This window comes from Chroicocephalus ridibundus, chromosome 4, assembly GCF_963924245.1.
Source record: "Chroicocephalus ridibundus chromosome 4, bChrRid1.1, whole genome shotgun sequence".
Lineage (NCBI taxonomy): Eukaryota > Metazoa > Chordata > Aves > Charadriiformes > Laridae > Chroicocephalus > Chroicocephalus ridibundus.
In genome coordinates, this window is record NC_086287.1 from 89,170,109 (window position 1) to 89,190,190 (window position 20,082).

General features: G+C 43.3%; 1 long non-coding RNA gene across 3 annotated transcripts in view; it reads right to left on the minus strand.

Moving 5' to 3' along the window:
* Positions 1 to 20,082, minus strand: part of LOC134515559 (uncharacterized) — a 58,964-nt gene that overhangs the window by 13,086 nt on the left and 25,796 nt on the right. For 2 of the 3 annotated variants that reach the window (XR_010071050.1, XR_010071052.1), the window contains exon 5: positions 14,219 to 14,880. This is a non-coding gene — a long non-coding RNA (uncharacterized LOC134515559). Of the gene's footprint in view, positions 1 to 14,218; positions 14,881 to 20,082 lie in introns of those variants that run through there. The other variant, XR_010071051.1, reaches the window with a different exon arrangement.

Genomic DNA, 20,082 nt, shown 5'->3' on the forward strand with positions numbered 1-20,082 from the left:
CATTCACTTCCTTCTAAGTCAGTTCTTCAGCCAAACATCTTCCTTCTCTTCATTCAGCTCCCCTTTTTCCCAACACAATCCCCTCTCCCCACCCCCTTTTTTTTCTTCCCAGTTTGTTTATTTTTCTTTATGATGCAAGCTGGAGGAAGGAAAGTTCAGGTTAAATATTAGGAAAATCCTCTTTGATGGTTCGGACAGAAGCAGCACTGAAACAGATCGCCCAAGGAGGCAGCGGAGGTGCCATCACAGGGTGGTTTTAAGGAATGAATTCAACAAAGATGCGCTGGGGATTTTTTAAGTCTGGCTGGTCTTGCCTTGGGGCAAGAGGATGGACCAGATGACCCTTTCAGATCTCTTCCATCCTTATGTTTCCATGATTCCTTTCACCTCTCCAGGGTCTGAGGGTATTTAAGTGGCTCAGGGTATGTCAATGCTTAAATCAAATTTTAGAGCACAGTGCAAGCGTGTGAACTTGTGGAGACACTTGTATTTTTCCAGGGTCACTATGTTTGCATCCGAAAAGGTGCTGACACAGGCGCACACACAAACACACATGGTGTTGTAAGAGGTGTGCTCATCATTTATTTATAAAGTTTACAATCTGACACTTCAAAAAAAAATAAAAAACGATCCTAACAGGCTCCAGCATTCCACAGTTGTTGAAATGTCACCTCTCAGATACAGATATTGATTTACAGTTTGAGACCAAGTACATTGCATTCTGTGCTAACAAGCCAGTACAACTCTACTCGAGAGGAAGAAGGAAAGGGCTAAATCACGCTTGGTGGCATTTGTTAGAAAGTAGTGAGTTTTGTGGCTGTATTTTAACATTAGGCTATGAACTGGGGAGCCTGCAGACATGGGTCTGTTCCGCCTGGGCAACTGGGCAAAGATTACATGAGAAGAGAATATCAGGTTTCTATTTGGAGCCCACAGAGCTGCAAACAGGGTTTCTGAAGGAGCTTGGTAGGGGGAGACCCGTGAAAAACAAGGTCTAAATGAAACCTGGTCACTTGGCTGTTTCTCTGGCATGTGAAGAAACAATTTTAATCTCCTCTCTTTCACAGCTTCATTGAGATCTCCGGGCACCCAAGTCAGCCACTGGCTGATAGTTACTCCAAAAAAATTCTGCGCACTAGAATACGTTGACCTTCTTTGAATAATCACCGGAAGTGAGATAACCCAGCTAGAGTCCATGTTATTTGAAATGCTAAAAACAGGAGTCGCAGATCCTGGAGAACATATAAGCTGGCACACAGGGAATAAATCCACAATGTCAGTAGAGGACAGCTGACCACCAAGGAGGCAGCGAGAACAATGTCATAGCTACATGAAACACAAGATGTCAAATTAAAAAAAAAAAAAAAAAAAAAAAAGAAGATTTTCCTTCATTTGCATGGAGCTGTTTTCCAGATCAGAAGGCAAACATCTCAGTTCCAGCAAAGGCAATAGCAAAGTTTCTGCTGACACCGCTGGGACGGCAAAAAAGTTTTCAAGACTTAACTTGAATGTAAACTTCCAAAAATTAAATCCCCAGTGAAGAAATCTCTGTATTTTTCATCACGTTGCCATTGGTACTGAGCCAGGTACAACACATAACCGCGTTTGCTGCTACTTTTTAAGCAAACTTGGAACTGCAGAATCTGTCTCGGGCATTGATCACTGTGTACCCCACACTGGGCACTCAACAAATACACCAACCTTGACGCCCCCATCCTTTAAGCACAGTATAAAGTCAGGGATGGAGTCCCCTTTCTGAGAGTCTTGGCCATGATCTGCTGCTTACTGCAATTTTAACTGCTGTTTTCTAGAACATTTAGGCCTAGGTATCTCACTTGGAAAGACCTGTACGCTGAATTGATAACGCCCACAGCTTCAACATGATATAATTACTTACTTTTGCCGTCTGTGCAGTTGTTGATAGAAAGACAGGCCACGTTGTGAAGAACAGGTGAATTTCTGGTAACCAGGAGGCATTAGCAGATTGTCTTAAAATCTCCTTCTTTCTTTCTAAGCTTCTAACTTGGCTGCATACTTTACTTGAAAATAATAGATTTCCTTAAGATGTCTTGGTCCAAAATTTCTCCTGCTTGTTTGAAGAAATGATTGCCTGCTGTCTAGATTTTGTTTTGCCAAAAGATAAACTGGAAGATCTACTGAAACCTTTTTATCGCGTTTCTAATCCCAAGTGTTCTAATGACGTTAACCTTGCTAATATTATACTGAAGAACTTCCATTCAGCCTCTATTTTTCAAAAGAGCTTTTAATGTTCTGCTTTCTGGTGCCACCCTTCATATATTTATTTACTGTGGTGCTTTGTGGTGGTGGTGGGTGCTCGATTGCACCAGTGGAAGGATGTGCAATCAAACTTGCAACGAGACAGTAGTCTCTGATTGTCATCAGCTGCAGCTCATTATTCTCTCAAGGATGCCTTGTGCCAATCGATGACAAACAATGTGTAATCACTTGCAATTGATTGCAAATCAGATTGCATAGACTGGCATGTGGAGTCCTTGACGGCATAATGAGCGATGCCTTTTGCCCACCCCTGGGCCTGTAAGGCCCACATGCCATTATCCGATAGCTCCTCTCCTCTCTTTGACTCCAACGCTAAGCGGATCATGCAGGACGGATTGGGTCAAGGTTGCGCTTATATTTGGCATATGACATTTTTGGCTATTTGCCCCATACTGGTCTTGTCTCTCCCTGCGTGTGCCCTGGCATTGTATTTTCCTGGGACGTTCCCCTCTGTGCAAAGTCGCAGAGACAAAAGCTGAGGGATTAAGGGGATGTTTGTGACCCAGTCTATCAACAGTGCACTAAATCTAGTTCCCTTTCTAAAGATTTCTCTATTTTCCCCTTCAAAACTGGGCTGACAGCTCAGTTTTGAAGCAGATGTTAGAAAAATGGTCCAGACAAGTCATAAGTAACAGAGGACTAAGCCCCTGCTGACTTGTTCCAAAGCCGAGTAAGATATGTGGTGAGTTCACCTAGATTTTGCTGTTTAGACTTTTACCTTCTGAAGTAGCGTTAATCAGATCTGGTCTATTGACCATCGATGGCCTGAGAAGCACCACAAAGAGCGGTCAGTGAAATTATGTCAAAAATAAGAAAAGATGGCAAACACCTTCAGTAGCTGCTTTCCGATTGAGGTCCGTGGCTGCCACCAGGCACAGCTGGCACTGTAATTTAAAATGTTGGTAACCAAGCACTAATATTTCAATTTTAGAAGTATTTTGTTAATCTAATTTTTACATACCTTGTTATTTACCAATCTCCCTCCCAGCTGCTGTTGAGATAGTAGATTTCTGGGCCAGAAATCTTTTGTTTATAAAAAAGATTGGTGCTTTTTAATTAATAAAGGTCAAGAAAGAGCATTTAAAATCAGTTGTCTTTCTGGATGTTTGAATTTTTCAGGCCTAGGTGTATGTGAGACTGCAATGATCTCATTCCAAGTATTGATCTTAGAAGAGGACATGAAATCCCGTCTGATTTCCACACGAAAAAATAAGCAAAAAAAAATCTATTAAAAATACTCATGGAGTGGGTTGTTCAACTGATAGTGGAGGGTTTTTTCCTTCAAGCAAGCAGGGTCTTGGCTTGATCTTTATATTTAAATGAGAAAAGAATAACATTAGCATTCACTGAATATTTTTATTGAGATAATAATCTCTATCGATAACATACTTCCCTTTAAACATCTGTAAGGCAATCAATTGGAAACTGATGCACTGCTCTAATCTTGCTTCAGAATCTGGTTCTTAGTAAGGACTTGAAAACCGTAAAGGACCAAAAAGTAGACTTTAATGGAGATGAAGCTCTTCTAGTAAGTATGCGTTAGAATATATTTTAATTTATTTTTTTTCTGAAGAAAATTTTCCTTGCAGTTTATGTAAACCAATGTAGCGCCACAGATTTCGACAGAATTAACTGATTTACCCAAATATCAGTGAGGTCAGGGAGAAAATTACTGAATGAAAAACGCCCAGCTAATAAGTAAAGAGATGGCCTGGTTTTGTAAATCTTTTTCCGAGTGTTTCATTAATAGTCACTGGTGTGTTAAAGTACAACTTTTTGAAGCTGCAGTGTAGCTTGCACTTGCTCTGCTGGGAGCATCACAACAGCCATCGTTAAAGAGATAAAGCACGTATGTTATCTGCAGCAGGCTCCCAGAAAAATATTATTCCCAAGGGAATTCCCCCTTCGAAAACAAAAAGGGTCATGAATTTATTTCAAGTCCATTTTCCTTCGCTGACCAAAACTGGAATGTCAACAAAGGAAGCAAGTAGACAAGTTTGGGTTTTTTTCCCCTCGTAATCTCAGTTTATAAACAGTAACAGAAGGAGATATTTTCTTAGCTTTTTTTTTTTTTTCAAAAAGTACAGTCTTATCAGAGATCTGAAATATGTCAAAATTCTCCAGCATTTTAGAAGGTCACATATTTGAATAGTTGGTTTAAACTACCTACATTAGAAACAAATACCCAGCAATTCACCCCCCAGACTTGAGAACACACTAAAACTATTTGAAGCTTTTGAAACATGACCTGCAGAACGTGAGCCAAAGCGTTTTGGAAAGAAGGGAGCAATTTCTTACCAGTGTGAGCTGTCCCTGCATGGCAATGGCCGGTGGAAATTCACACCATTGACTTTAACAGCTTTAGGATCGGGCCCTTATACCCTTTCCAAAATGAATTTTGGTCGTTGAATTGAAATATTCAGCTCTGAGCAGCACTAGCCCAGGAGAAGGCATCGCTGCGCAGGAGCTGTGCGTTGGGGCAGTATGCTATCATCATCGCTGTGACCAGGATTCCTCGATGGCAATGGGATTCACGGGTCCCAACATCAGCGGGGGCTTAGCAGCTGGTTTTCATTGCTCCTTGAGGTACACACACAGGCAGCATCTCCCTCGCAAGCCGGGGCCTCCTCTCTCCACCCACTCTCCAGAGAGATGACTTCTGTAAGGCGGTGCCGCAAGGATTCACCATTTTCCCTACAGCAGGGCACAAAGCACGGGGCTGGTGGAGTTACGGGGCCGTAAACCTGCCGGGGCTGGTAGGAGAGCAGTTACGAGATGAGCTTTCATCTGCCCTGCTGGAGAGGAGGGCGATTTGCAGGTGGTGTGTGTCTGCTCGGTGCTTGAGCTGGACAGACAACTTTACACGGGCTTTGTTCCACACCTACAAAGAGGGGAGCGCTAACGAGCCTCCTGATGAGGGGAGGACGAAGGCGTGGATGGTGGGGTGGTATCTTCGTTGTGCCTACAGATGTCTTGTGTAAGAGGAGTTGTGATGTGGCGTCAGCTGTGGGAGACATCCTACGTAGTTTTATTTATTTACGCTGGAGCTTTCGTACGACAGCTATCCAGCATTTTACAAGCGTCTCCGACGTGAGTCAAAATGTTGGCCAGTTTACAAACAGGGTGGGCACGGATGTTCTGCAAACTGCTTGCTAAATAATTATACCCAGGTTTGTATTAACTGCTTTTGCTTTCTGCCGCGTGCTGATGGAAACATGCAGTTGGTGAGCATCTGTGATAGGTGCTCGGGTTTTTTCTGGTTTTGTCTTACTGTAGGAAAAAAGCAATTTAATTACAAGCACCGAAACAGATAAAACAGAATTTTTTTCTCTTTTGACATTTGTTAAGGATTTTTAAGCATTAAACACTAAAACAAGAGCTATAGTTCTGGCTATAGATAAATAATTGCAGCAACTGTGTAGAATGATGAAAATACTAAGGCAGGATTTATGTCTTCGGTGTGATAGTAAAGAATACACAAACTCTCTTACACTGAAAATTCTCCCCCTGAGTGTACATATTGTTTGCTGCGTTGAGCAACACCTGTAAAGCAGAGCCGAACGACCTGTGCACGTCTGAGAATTGGACAAGACTGTCCGTACCAAAGAAGCAAAACTGCTTTTAACCAACGTCAAAAATAAATACAGCATAAAATATGGAGCGGTGAGAAAGATGTTCATGCCTGGAGATGGATTCAATTTAGGGTGAGTCTGGGTTTTGAGGCTCAGTTGAGAGACTTAACTAAGACAAGGGTTGTGTTCAACTGCAGAGAAATCTCAAGGAATTTCAAATTCTCTTGGCCAAAACCTTCTAAGAATCACCATTTTCATGCCATTATATGTATAGCATGTACATATGGTCCTCTGGGCTTGGACGCTAGAACCTAAAAAAAACTAAGGAGTTCGGATTTCAAAACCTAGCTTAGCTCATTCTTCCCTAACGGTAACTGATTCAAGGAAGAAAAATATAGTAAAACATTCTGAAAGTGTGAGAAAGCAGATTTAAACGTGAACCATGGAAAGCCGATGGGTCTGTATCACCGGTCGGTGCCTATGTAACTTGCTACTAGCGTACAGGGTCTTCTGTCAGACAGTCTTAAATTGTTGAGCAATGTGATATATTGTTGGAAAGTACTTGGAAAACATTCATGACTGAAGTGTGATTTACAGGTCTAGCCTTACAAACAGCAGCGCACAGTGCACGAGAGAACCTTTTTACAGCGTTTTTGAGCAGAGACGCCATGGCGTACTGTGCTTTGCAGGTATAGCTCGGTACATTTCTCATCCACACCAAGTTAGGTTTTATTTTCTCCTCTGCAAATCTTTAAAAGCTTTTCCTTGAAGATGAAGCCTCTATTCTACGGTGTGTATTACAGAAATTAATAAAGGTAATGAAATCAGGCACTGTTGGTTCATGTGTGATTCATCAGTCACACATCTCTCTTTAATTTGCAGAGGTTTGGAGCCTACTTCTCACTTACACAAAACTCTCACTGTTAGCTTAAGAAATCCTCGTATAAATAAAAACCATTTTCTGATGCACCATAAAATATCTAATAGCAATGAATGATGATAGTCACAAGAGCTATTTTGGCTGGAGTCGTGGTAGTTCCCCAGGCCCAAGATTAACACCGCTTTCCCTGCATCTTGAGAACAGAGGAATTGTCAGTATCCTCCGACCAGCAGTGACTAAAACCAGATGTTTCGGTGGAAGAAACCTCTCATTAGGCTTGTAGGGAATGAGCTTTGAAAAACTGGTTTTCTTGTTTGTTTGTTTGTTTTAACAAAGGGGAGTGCAAATGCACCTGAGTGTAAATGCAAATTGGGCTTTTTGAGCTTCATGTTGATACAGCAAAGCCTAAGGGAAATGACAAAAATACCCAGCCAACAAACAACCCTCTTTAGTTTGTGGTTTCTGAGCTAAACTCCAGCCCTTGAGGATCACTGAAGGCACTATCAGGTTAGAAGTTCTGCCCTTTGGAAATCCTGCTTTTTGCAGTGAAAGGCCCGAATTGGTAAGCCAAGTTTCATTCTGAAGAGCTCGTGCAGGGCTCCAGGTACTTAGCTTGTTTAAAATGCTGTTATTTTTGTTATAAAGAAACAAGAGATGATAAGCTGGGGCTCTAAATGTAGCATTGACACGTGTCTTCAAGTTGGACAGGTTTTTAAACAGTAGCAGCAAGGCAGGATAATACGAAGCTCAGATCCAGCAATGCCTCCAGTAAAAACACCACCCAAGGAAGAAGGATGCAGGGTGGTGTGTGCTCTGGCTGTGGATAAAAGAACCTCCTTCAGAAACCAGGCATGAAGTGAGGCATCCCGGCCGAAGCAGTTTGCTTTGAAAGTCAACTCCTCTCTCCAGGCAGTCCTGTTGGGTCCCATCTGCGATCGAGGTGTATTTGCCTGACAACTGCAATGAAATAAGGGTTTGCACTAGGCAGGCAAATACTCAGGCAAATATCCAGACCTTTGCAGTCATGGACACATACTTCAGCACTTCTTTTCCCCTTGTCTGATACCCATCTGGCCATCAATACAACAATGCAATATGGGTTATGGGCAATTAATAGAGGTTGAACGTTCAACTCCAGCCCAGGCAGAGTTGTTAGGAGCTGGTACAACCTGTAAGTAGCCTCCGTCCCAGGAACGGTGGTGCCAGGACATGCTGCCTGAAGGACAGGTGTGGGTGAACACAGGACGCTTGCCCTGGCTTGCTCAGCTCATGGTCCTGGTACCGATGTGACCTGGCGATGGGATGAGAAGTACAAGCATGCACGTGGCCTCCTCGCCACTAATAATATCTATCTACCTAACTTCGGGTAAGTCACTTCACCTGACTCATGCCACCTCCGCAGATTGGACTTTGCAGCTCCCTCTCAGAGGGGTTTTGGGGAGTAGAAGTCCTTTGGTAATCCTGTGGGCTCTGAAGAGTGCAGAGCCCCAGAGCAGTACGTGCAGAGGGGTTGCCCCTACCTTCTTCCTACTTGCAGGGTTGAAAATCGCTACTCTCAGACCCACGATGCCGAGGCCAGACGGAGAAACAGTCACACCAGGGGAAGGGATCCCTGAGGGACTGACGCATTTTCTATGTGAATAATCTTGTGTGTGCCCATTGTGGGTCTTTGCCCAACATGTTCTACATTCGGGCTCTGGCAGCTATAGAGGGGTGCTCAGACCTGGCACAACAAAACGGCTCAGGAAAGCACACCGCACAGCAGTGAAACTCCGTGATTTCTTTGATTTTTTTTTTTTTCCCATTTAAAGACAAAATTCTAGCAAAATAACAAGTCCTTAAAACATGTATTATTTATTTTTCAACAGAGTAAAAGAGCCCCTACAGTATTTTGAAAGAATGTCTGTTTTATAGGTCTGCGGTGATAACATGTTGGAAGTAACTAACAATTATGTTATTTTTGTCCTCGCTAATAATGCTCAGGGTGCAATTGATGTTTCTTTTAGAGCTAATAAGAAACATTTGCAGCAAAAGCAGGAACTGTGGAGATAAAGCAATTGGCAAGAAATAGTATGTTTAAATACCATAAAACAGCCAGTATCCAAACAGGTGTGAGATAAAGTGGTATAAATAAACTACTCTGTATGCAGCCCATCACACAGCAGAGTCGTGTAAAAAATTGCATGAAATAACTTCACTCCTATTCAGAGGAAGATACAACAAAACCGATCCTTGTGTCTCCTAATTAGCTTTAGCAGCTGAGAAAACATTTCTCATGCGGGTATTTCTAAAAGTGAAAAGTTGTTCTGTAAAAATGTAAAACAAGCAAAAGAAGCAGTCAGATTTGCAAACCTTTTGGAGAAATTGTATCTAAATTTTGGAAACCTCTGCACCAGTTAAAACCAGTACCCTGAAGAGACAGTGGAACCTCTTTCAACCTTGCAAAGTTACGCCCGGCTCTTAAGTTATTCTGCATTGCCTGGTGGCATTACGATACTGGATGATGTCTGGGTTATTTTTATTGGTGCTGCTTTCACAAACACGCAGACATTTGCCCTTTCTTCATCCAAACATTTGGTTGCATTAAGGCTTGTTTGGTTTAGATTAAAGATTTTCTTTTTTTAAGGCCAGTCAAATGCAAAGCAAATCAGCATTAGCAAACATGAGGTGAAAATAATTACCCACGCTCACATGACTGATAAGCAGAACTATGGAAAATGGCTCACAACAAAGTCCATCCACCTGGTTTCTGTGTCTCCTACACGTGAGAAGCCACAATGGGTTCATTGAAAGTTTTGTCAAGATCCATCAACCTCCTGGGTAAGTGAGATAAGACTTGTATTCTTGTTTAATCAGCACGTGAATTTGTTCAACATGTGAATTTTAGGTGACATTATGATTCCTGGGAGTCTTGCTCACTGTCTTTGTGTTCCTTCAAACTCATGTTAAGGGAAGAGAATTATTTAGACGTGTAAGTGTGCCTGTAGAAACCCACCATGTGAAACTGCTGGATTTCAGATGGATTTACAAGTCAGGGCTTTCAAATGTTCCTCACGGTAACTCCTTTGTTTGTGAATCCAGAACCCAGCTTCGCGCAGTCCAAGTTGTGCAAAAAGCCAAAAGACAAACCACAGCATCTCTTTGGAGTCTCGCTTTCCAGCCTGTAATACAGAGAGTGACCTGGAAAAAAGGAGCCTCTCCACTCTCGCTCTCTCCCCATAATTTGTGTTCTGGATAGCACGGAGCAGTCCCTGAGCACACCGACTTGGTTCCCACCCAGTACCGGACTAAGGGAAACATGCTTTTTCTAATGCCAGTGTTTGCTTCTCCTCTTTTCAGAGAAGCTGGTCTGGAGGGTACGTAACCTGTGCTGCTGGTCTCTCACACGCGGCCTGCATACACGGGGATCGCTCTGGACCAGCCTTCCATAACCAGGAATAGACATCACATCCAGGTGGGCACCACGCTTATTTTGGAGTCCCTTGAATCAATCACAAGCAGGGTCCCCTGGACAAGTCTCACCTAAATGAATACGGTGTTACAGAAGGACTTGTCCCTGCGGCTCTTCAGGAGCTCGTGTTTTTAGCTTCTGAGGTCCGTCATTTCAGGCATGCTGCATGAACAGAGATAATGGTGATGGTATGAGGATACTTCCACGAGATGCCCATGTGGTGCAGCCGGAGCAGGCCCATGCTAATCAAATTCGAGATGCGCATGGAGTTGACCCCGGTGCAGCATCAAACAGGCGTGAGCTGGCTTTGGTCGTCCAAGCTGGTGCCTCTTTCTGACAAGCACCGCGCTAAGAAAGCTGCCAGGAGGGCTCAGCGTGACATTGCACGGTGCGTACACGCTCTGTAAGAGCAGAGGTGTTTAAAGAGCGGCTGATACAGCACCGAAAGAAACACAGAAATGGGAACACTTCTTCTTCGAGTTGGCCCTTCAGTTAACCACCGATAGATGTGATAAACTCCCAGCGCTGCTGCTAATAAGTAAAGGAAAGGAAGCCAATGTTCTTCTGTACTCTGACACACGGCGCATTTTGGTTTCACTCAGAGTAGCAAACCTTTCTTCCTCGTAGCAAGTATTATAAATAGGCCCACTTCTTATCAGATCCTTCTCTTAATGTTTTTCATTAGAAAACCACAGTTAATTTTAGATAATTGTTAGAGATAATCTCAAATTTGTGTGTAATGTATGCCCCAGTTCTAAGAAAAACATGACATTGGGGAAGGTACTGCCTGCCTAACAGCTTTTCATTTACAAGGCTGGTATGAGATCTCTTGTTCCTGTCAAATGAATTCTAGTGTCTTAGACGTTCAGACTCCTATCTCTCAAAGCAGATAAAATTTTAACTTGCTTAGTATTTATTGTCTTCAATATTTTGTAACAGCTTCTGAGCAGTGTGTTGGGACTGAGCACATGTCCTGCCAAACGAGAAGAAAAAGGTTCCCGAACAGTCTATGCCAGAATTTGCAATAGTATATCTGACTCTTTAAGCTTTCCTGTGGGAGTCAATTTTACTTTGTTTGACAGCAGTGGCATTTGCTGCCAGAAGAATAAAGACAACAGTTGTTTAAAAAAGCACGTGTGTCACCCTGCGCTATCAAACAATCTGCTCCACATTGCAAGAGATTTAAGATGAAACGAAGAGATGAATTCCCAGGACAAAGGAGAAAAAGTGTTTCTAACACCAAAGGAGGAAGGAGGTTCCTCTACCAATAAGAAAGGATTAAAAGCCAACTGCAAATAGTCCATTAAGCCTCCTGGAAAGGACAAGGAGCAAAATGAAAACCTGACAAAAGTTTAGCAAATAAGCATCATGCATTGCCCTTCCAGTCAATTTTTCCATCCATTATAACTGCTGGATATTTCTTGAATAGCATGAAAATAAGTATAAAATATAGTGGCATTTGGCCCTATAATATGCAAGACATCACAAAAAAAACCAACCCAAAAACAACCTTAAGAAAGGCAATGGGGAAATAGAGATGCAGTGATTTATTTGGGATGTCAGAGCACGGTCAGAGAGAAAAGTGAGGGCCTTAGATATTCTTCCTACTCCCAAGTAAAGGCATCTGTTCCCTGAGCAGTGTTTACTTTAACAACTAGGCCTGAATGTTGCAAATATTTGTAGCCGAATTATCTCAACATTTTGAAGACTATGTACCTTGAACGTCGTGTTTTTCTGGGAAAATTAGTGGAAAGAGTTCTTCTTGGCACGCAGGAATGCTAGGAAATTCTAACATCATGCACGAAATTTCAAATCTGCCTTTAGGAAAAGCCAATTTCCTTTATAAATTGGCTTCTTCTCACTGGCAAAGGTGAGTAGGGTCAGGCAAAAAAGCAAACATAAGCCTACTTTCAACTTTGTGAGGAAATTTTAAACCCCATAAATTTCAATACGTTTCGCCTTTTATTGTGAAGTCCTGGAATATTTCTAATAGCAAGTTTCTTGAACAAAGCTCAGCCCTGCTATTTTTTAGCTATTTTCTCTGTTTATGATGCGTGTGAATGGACGTGTATCCAAGTTTATAGCTGACAACCCCATCAGAAGGTCAGCCAGTCTGGAAGCCCGCAGATTTTTGGGGTCAACCCCGTTTTTCACTCCCTGTGGTCCACGGAAATCCACAGTTTATAGATCTTAAGATAATAGAGGGACAGTGGTGTTTTCACCCAGTTAATTGTATTTCAAAGCATCAGGCACAGGGTTTTTACTCTGATACACCCCCAGAAAAACCATCTCACCTTCTTGCTTACTTGTGAGGGAGAATAACTGAAAGCTGATACCTTTATTCATGCAGAATAACTCTGCTAATAAGCCTCATTTCTTATCTTGCTATTCCTGTCTGGCACCTCAAACGAACAGAAACTGCTAGTAAGATCAGAAGGTCCCGCGTTTTTAATAAAGTGATACCTTAAACTCATTTTCACCTGTGATCAGAAGACTTTCCAACTAGACTTAAAGAAGTTAAAAGCTAATGTATGTATGACACAGATTAGCCAGCCTGGGGTATCGCAGGACAAAACATTCTGCTTTTCAGTGCAGATTATCCTTGTGGCTGCGTTCGCAAATTAACAAGTGAAGGGAAAATACAAAAAAAAAAAAAACACACCCCAAAATGAAAAACTCACTTCACACTCATTACAAAATACCCATTAGATCATAAAGTATCTACAGCGAAAAGGAATTTTGAGATTTCAAAGGAAGAAACTACTAGGTTTGCGCTAATTCATTGGCTCTTGCTGTCACTGTAGTGCTTTTTAGATCACCAAGGCTCTGCGGGGTAGCTCATGTCATGAATGCACCCCTCATCATCAGAAAAGTCATAAAACACACATAAAACTATAGGTACTTGTTTGACAGCAAGATAAGTTTGACCAGAAAGTCCATACGAAAAATCCCCGGGGTGAAATTTAACCCTGTATAGCTGATTAACCATTTAATAAACATGCTGGCAAAAAGGCCAAACCATTGTCTGCACTCTTCTGGCCAAGGACAAGGATAACGTTAGCTTTTTAGAGGCACATTTTGTGTGCAGGGTGATGCCAAAAGGGACCCTCTTATTGGAGCAGCTATCACAGGGCGGTTTATACCTCCCACCTCTTGCCTGCACAAAAATCCGCTAACAAAAGATTAAGTTCACCTTTAAACGGTGTTCTTTCTTTCAAACAGCTACTAAGTGACTTATTTGCAGAAATACAGGTGTGGTTTCCTTCCCCCTCGCCTCTCCTTCCCCCTTGGCCCCCTATGCTGAATTCAACTCCATCATAAGGGTGAACCAAGCCCACCACCACCTTCGGTGGGGCCCACTGCGCTGGTGGCAGTTAGAGGATAAAATTTCTCATACCGGCCCCAGAAGGCACTCTTCTCCCCACCCTCGCTTCCTATACAGCTGTGAGAGGACGCTAACGCCAGCACACTCACTCACAAATGGTTACAAGCTGCTTTCTTCACTGCATGAGGCTACAGAGCAAAGGACCAGGGAAGTCTAGACCCAGGTAATGCCCCTCAGCCCCCTACAGCTGCGGGGTCCTGCACGGGACAAGGCTGCATTTCGTCGTCCACCTCTACTGCAATCACAGCACAGTGGTGACGATGACCAAAAAAATGCATCCCCCACCATCCAAGTGCAGCACAGCATAGCAGAAAGCGGTTTTGGCTTAGTTGCTCTAAACAAGGCACTGATTAGCTAGTAATCAGCAAGCGATTAGCAAAGACAACTGGGTCACTCGGAGTTCAGCGTGCGCATTGTTTGCTGGGAGGCACTGACATGCTGGTGCTCGGCAGGAGCACACCCGCTGATGTGATCGTCCACCGCAAACATCCATTCAGCAAGGTTCAGGACATCAACTTGCATCCCATAAACTTTTAAGCATAAATATTGCAAAATAAGACTCGTGATGCAGGCTGGCTTTATAAAGCGTTATAAGATGTAGGTTGTTAATGGTTTTGATTAAATAGCTCCAGTATGTAACACATAATCAGGAATGCTGATATAATGAAGAGCCATCTTTTTTTTTTCCTCCAAAGATTACTATAAACAAGCTGCACCACGTTGTTCCCCAGCCCAGCCACCATCATTCAGTATCAGATCAGGAGGTATCGAAACCCGCTGATAACAGGTTTGATAAAGGACAGCAACAGAGCAGCCCTTTCTGAGCACAGGCACGCCAGGAGTCACACACAAAACCACAGCTGATCTCAATCAGAAGGTCTTCATTAGGGGCCAGCTGACACCCCTTGTATTTGTAGACCTCCTCCTGCTCCAAATCAAAGCTTGTATTGACTACGGTGAGTCAAACCCACCTCCTGCAAGACCCGTGAGCTCATCACTTTTCATTCTGTGTGCCACCTGCTAGGTATCAAGGGAAAGACAAAAAAGAGTAACTTTCAACCACTTGAAAAACAGGGATAAAAAAAAACCTGCACCCAAGGTAATTTCGTTTCATTGTCTCCACATTACCCATTGCACTTAGTTTCTGCGAGACTGAAGCATCCAGAGTATCTTAGTAGCTCATCACCAGATATGTCTGAAATCTCGTTCCTCGGGCGTGGAGGCGGTGGCGTGGACGTGGTCTCACTTCAGGAGAGCGAGGGCAGGCAATCCCCAGTGATGGCATTTTGGCTGTCTGAAAGAAAAGAGATTTATATACGTTTTTGCCTTCCTTGCTAAAACAGTGGACATTTATTCCTGCCAAAGGAGGATCGTATTATTTGTATGAAAATGCTATTAATTTTAGGAGTCTCCATCTTCTCCGCTGAAAGAGCTCCATGCAAGGATCATAGCCTTGAAACTCAAAGATCCTTTCTTCCCATGCTGCCCCTTCCTCCTCCCATTTTATTTCCCTTTCAACAACCAAACAGCAAAAACTTGTAACTAGCACAAGCCTCGTGAGCGGTGACACCGTGCTCCTGCTTCCCCAGCGCCCTCGTTCCCCTTCGCCTGCAGAGAACCTCATGATGTTTTCGGGCACGGTTTCCCGTCGACTTTCTCTGCAGCAGGACTCTGTGCATCGTTCGGGCTGAGTAATGGCTGGGGTGCACGCGTGTGTGTGCGCACGTGCAATACATCCACATAAATATGTGTCCATATATATATAAATAACATGACTAATAGTGCCAGAAACTTGACCCTTATGACTCCAGCTAAGGGCTTTGATACGTTGCTGCACAACGGGCCTCTTAAGTGGCTCGCGTTTCCTGATAATATTAATTTGAGTGCTATCGGACTTCTGTTCCTGCTTCGAACTTTGTTAATGTTGACTTTAACAGAGATTGTAATGTAAACTCACGTTTTTGCCAGGTTAAAAAATAAATAAATAAATAAAAAATCCCTGTGAATCTGACCTCTTTTTATTGCAGTGCCTTTCGGTGGGTGTTGTAAGAAAGCAGTTATTCAGTTATCACAAGCAGTGACTGTTTTGCTGAAGCACAATATTTGAAGTAAATAGATATAGCAGAATATGTGTATGTCCCGAAGTTAAGCCGAGCCTAGAAACTGGATGCACTGAATTCAACTAGAGTTAAATTAGACTGGAACAAATATGGGCAAATCCTCCAGCCAAGAGACAAAATATTTTTTTGTTTCCAGTCTCTAAGACACTAAAAATATCCTGGCATGGCAACACTATATAACACTTGAAACCTGATATGATACAAAACGAAGTCTGAGGATGCTGTCCTGCAGCCATTCCTTGCATCAGCTCCGAATTTGATCCCCAAAACCCGACCCATGTGTGCTTCATCGGAGGGTGACCCCGGCCACGCTTGGACAGGCTGGTGCAGGAGATGGCTTCATCCCCCTGAAGAGTCCCAGTCCAGTGTCGCTGGAGGTTGCTAGGCTGTGGAAATGGTGCTTTTGACACACGTCTGGTCCCATCCTCTCCCTCAATATCTTTTCCTCCTTGGAGGACCAAGGGGGACAGAAAACTAAGGTTTCTATCCTTGGTTTTCTATCCCCCCCGCTGGGGGTGGCAGGAAGCTTTCTGATTTGGCCACATCCAGGCTGTTGTAACCGAATGTGTGTGAAGAAATCCGACCTCAGATTACAAACCAGAAACAAGGCGTATGGAGATGCGCAGAAAATAAAGCCAATGGCGAGGAGAAATATTTGAAGGGTTTTTTTCTTGCCAAAATCACACAGATCCATAATGCCAGCACCACGTTGGTGCCTGCTCTCCAAATAATGCCTAAAGGGACGAGGGAAAACGTCGCCGTAATTATTACAGAACGATTAAAGAATCATGACTTGAGAAAAAAAAGCAAATCTGGAACAGCGGGGCTCCTCCTCATGACTTAATGGGAAACTGAGTTATAGAGGTGCCACTGTCAGCAGAGACAATGCTCCAGGAGAAAGCAGAGCAGGGGAAGAACCTGCGACAGCGAAAGGGTGGCTGCAGGAAGCGGGTTTTTGCTTCTTTATGAAACCCGCTTGATTTTCTCTTCAATTAGAAGTGGTTAAGGAAAGTAACCAAACTTCTCACTTCTTTCCAAACAAACCCACCCTTATCTACTCTGTGCGGAATGAGGACAAGGCTGATCAACACGGTAACTTCAGCGTGAATCGCCTTGTGCCCATGAAGAGTAGCAACCAAGCTGAGAGGGAAAGATGTTATAGACCCTTATGGTTTGAGCGGGATGTCTACACTATTACTTGCAAAACATCTGCATCTCATCGTCCATAAAATGGGTTCACATTTTGAAGACACCCAGGGAGGAAACGAACTCGTAAAACAAGAGGATTAAAAACAAGAGAAACTATTTAATGGCAGTCTTGCAGGTTGGGGAGTGTCTGGGCCGAGAGATTTTGCCTCAGACCCATATTTTTTACGACCGTGTAGACCAGAGAGAGAGGACTAGAGTGTGCATGAGACCAGCAAGGGAAAACCAGATCACTTACTGATGCCTGCAGCTCACCTCTCTTCCTGCCCTCTTCAATCCTCATTTTTTTTTGGTGGATTTCCAAACAGATTATCCCAATCTTTACAACAGAGCTGGTAGGAAACTTTTAATCTACACAGGCCGTGAAGTCCACCATAATCTTCACCAGGTACTTTCAGGTGAGATAAAACTGCTCTTGACGTTACATCAAAGCTCTTCAAGGAACAACCAGCTTTTGCATTACATTTATTTTTATGTTTTAGCCTAATGTGTCTCTTTTCACCCCTTTTGGAGGCTGACACGGGAGCGCGTTGAGTTCACTGTCAGGAAAGAGAGGCAAACGAAATCGCGCAGAGCTGCTCCTGCTCCTGGAGATGCACTAACACTGCGCTCGCCGCTGCGCACCGCAAAGCGAGCAATACTTTCAAAGCTTCTTAAGAGGATTTGGATGGCTCTTGTCCCTTAATTCCAGAAAGCAGAAGGGTTTCGGAGAGGTTATACAACGACCCTGAAGCTGACATCAGTGAAGGAAGAAACAGCAGAAGGGCGGCCACAAAGGGGAACCTCTGCCAGGCTTGAGAGATGCTGGTTTCCTACGGCACCGGATCGATAGCGGTATTTCAGCTTTTGATTACTTACAGTATTAACCAGCTTGATGCATTCTACTGGAAAATACAGCAAACACGGGGCAAAGATGATATAATACATGCACGAAGCGAAAGGCAGAGCTTGCATCATTCCTCAGCCTGTGAATTCCTATTTGCCTCACGGATTTCCTCGCCCGCTGCTGTTAAAATAATCCTAAAATTACAATCGAGCAGATCTACTGAGAAATACGGCCAGAATATCAGTTTCCGCTGCGAGAGGTTCCTGTGCAAATAGAAAACGCCGGCTTCTTGGAAACTGGAAATTCCTATCTCCCAGCCTGCCCCTCCGTGCTGACAGTCGTGTTGCCAGCCCATCAGGGCTAATAGGCTCCACAAAACCCAAGGACTGATTATACTCAGAGCACAACACAGCCCTGACTGTTATGTAGCAACTCAGCTGGCATATAATTACTTTTGAGGAAAACTGCACTGCAGAACAACATCACTTCTCAAAGATTTAAGTTATTAAGGAAGATTAAGGAATTTCACCCTGGAAAAGAGACTTCACTGTGACCTAATTGAAGTTTTTAGCGTTCTCAAGGGAACTAATAAAAATTGGTTCATGCAAATTCTCCATACTTTCAAAGAACGCGAACACAAGAGAACATTATCTAAAAAAAAAAAATTAGGAAATTGAGATCAAAAAGAATTTAGAACAAAAAAAAAAACCAACAAACAACCCACCCAGAATAATTTGAATTAGAGGGGACTATTCTACCAGGTCATTTAATCCATCCCCTCCTCCCCTTGAATCACAGAAGGATTGCTTTCCTTATCCTTAAATAATCCCTAATAGATGGGCGTCTAGTTGAGCCAATGATGACAATTCCACAACCCCTCTTGGCGGCTTGTACTTTCAGAAGAATAAACATATTGAATAAATTATTAAAAAAGGCCACCGTGGGCAAGGAGAATCAGTGAAATCAAGGAAGAACTTGTTAATATAGAGTGGGGGCTGAAAGATAGGGAGTAAAAATAAGCTCATTAGATGAATGAAAGATTGAAATGGCAGAAAAGGAACAGAATCTTGTGGCGTGTTTTTTTCTTCTCATAGTACTGTTTTCACTTGCTATTTAAAGAAATTAGACAGAAAGAACACCTACACGTTTCTCCAAGCACGAAGCAATTTCGAGAATGATCACATGAAAACTGCAGCCAGAGTGTACCGTCAGCCTCTGACAAAAGAAAATGAACAGAAGAAGAAATGCCCAGCAGTACAACAACTTTCTTACAAACTGAAACCAACACATTTGCATAAGGCAATTTCAAGTAGATTCATAACACATTCACCCACAGAGGAGCATACACAGACACAAACCACATTAATAAAGTACTTACACATGAAAGTTGGATTGTCAAGGACACCAGGTATAAATACACAAAGCCCCTCATCCTGCAAGCAAGCATATATTTAACTTCACGCATATGAGTAGTCCTGGTCAGCTTGTTGGGATTATTCACCTCTTGCTCGACGAAGTCCCCAAACTGCCCAGCTCCTCACTCCGTGGCCACCACACCAATTAACGCTGGGAAAATTTTGTCCGTGTCCTTGATGCAAGATTGTCAACAGGAAGCCAAGTGCTTTCTCCAAAACTGTCACCTGTTTTCCTGCAGAAACACAGTTATGATTGCTCGCTCCGGCTGGGGCTGCAGGTAAACGAAATGGGTGCTTGTAGCATCCCTCGCCGACGGGGAGGACAGCAGTGTCCATCCAGCACAGTGGAGACCACAAGCCACAAACGGCTGGAGATGTCTCACCTGCCTTATCAGAAAAAAGCCTCATCTGATATTTTCCATGGCTTTCCCAATACCGGCTTGAGCGTGAAACCATTCAGAAGATGCACTTGTAGGACAGCAGGAAAACTTCAGAGGCTGCAGAGTGGGGCTGCTCGAGCCTTCGGGGTTGCTCATACACGTCGCATGCAGCGCTTTATGCTCCAGCTCATCTCTGGGTGTAATTCAGATTCTTCATGAGAACTTTTACATCTGGGTGTCACTGGCTGATGCACTCACACCAAAATACCTGGAGGCAACTTGTTGTCTAGAATGGGGTCAAAACTCACAGCTCCTCCTCTCTTCCCCTTCCTTAAAGGGCTTGTGGTGGGTTATTATTAGATGTACGTGAGTCTCCAGAGAGGAAAGCGAAGGATGTGGCTTGATCGCTTTTGTGTGGATGGACGGACTAACTGCTCATGGTTACATGTGATGTTTGGATTTTCTTCCTTTATGCATTTTTGGGTTTGGGATTTTGAGTGGGGTTAGAGCACTTCTGATAGACGTTTAACAGAGACCGGAAAACACAAC